General features: G+C 57.7%; 1 long non-coding RNA gene across 1 annotated transcript in view; it reads left to right on the forward strand.

Annotated features, from left to right (window-relative positions):
* Positions 138-759, forward strand: part of LOC107616887 — a 1651-nt gene continuing 1029 nt past the window's right edge. Inside the window, exons 1-2 of the long non-coding RNA XR_001614686.2 lie at positions 138-194; positions 465-470. This is a non-coding gene — a long non-coding RNA (uncharacterized LOC107616887). The remainder of the gene's footprint in view (positions 195-464; positions 471-759) is intronic.

Genomic DNA, 759 nt, shown 5'->3' on the forward strand with positions numbered 1-759 from the left:
ACATTATTATTGTTGGATTAGAATTTATTTCTAATTACTATATTATCCCTATATTAAGTAAGATGACTAAAATACCCCTAATCCTGAAACCCTAACCCGTGACCCGGTTACCCTCTCACCCAACTCAGCAGCCATACCACAAACGTTTCCCCCTTCCTCAAACTTATACCCAGCCACAGTAACAGAACTAAGAAGTAGTGGGGAAGAGAGGAGGGGCGGTGATGGCTGTGGCCTCGCTACTACCGCCGCCCAGCTCAACGCCGCCGTCTCACCTTGCTCGCGCCGTTCCCTCCCTCATCATACACTTTTAATTTCATCCCTCCAACTCACCCACGGACCAGGAAAGAACGGGAGGAGATCGCGTCAGCCTGGGAAGGAGGGTGCTGCCACCATAATCAGTCGCGGCCGCTGCAAGCTCACCGCGTCGCGCAGTCTTGGAGTCCGCCGTCAGGTCCGAGGCGAAGAGAGAGGTCGAAACAGAGGGCTACGCGAGGAAGAGGGTGGCCGTGGGTCACCGTTTTGTCTCGCCATTACCACCGAGGCCACACCCAGTCCAGCCGTGCCACCATCCCTGCGCCGTCACCGAGCAAATCTGAGGTGAAGGGGAGGACCGCGAAGGGGGAAAAGGGTCGCGCCGCCCAGTCGCCGGATTGCTCGCCGCCAGCGTCGCTTGTGTTATCGCGAGGAAGAGAGGGGGAGCCCCGCCGGAGGAGAACCATTGCGGGGCTGTTCCTGCCGCTGTGCCCAGCTGTTGTTGGG

This window comes from Arachis ipaensis, chromosome B09, assembly GCF_000816755.2.
Source record: "Arachis ipaensis cultivar K30076 chromosome B09, Araip1.1, whole genome shotgun sequence".
Classification (NCBI taxonomy): Eukaryota; Viridiplantae; Streptophyta; class Magnoliopsida; order Fabales; family Fabaceae; genus Arachis; species Arachis ipaensis.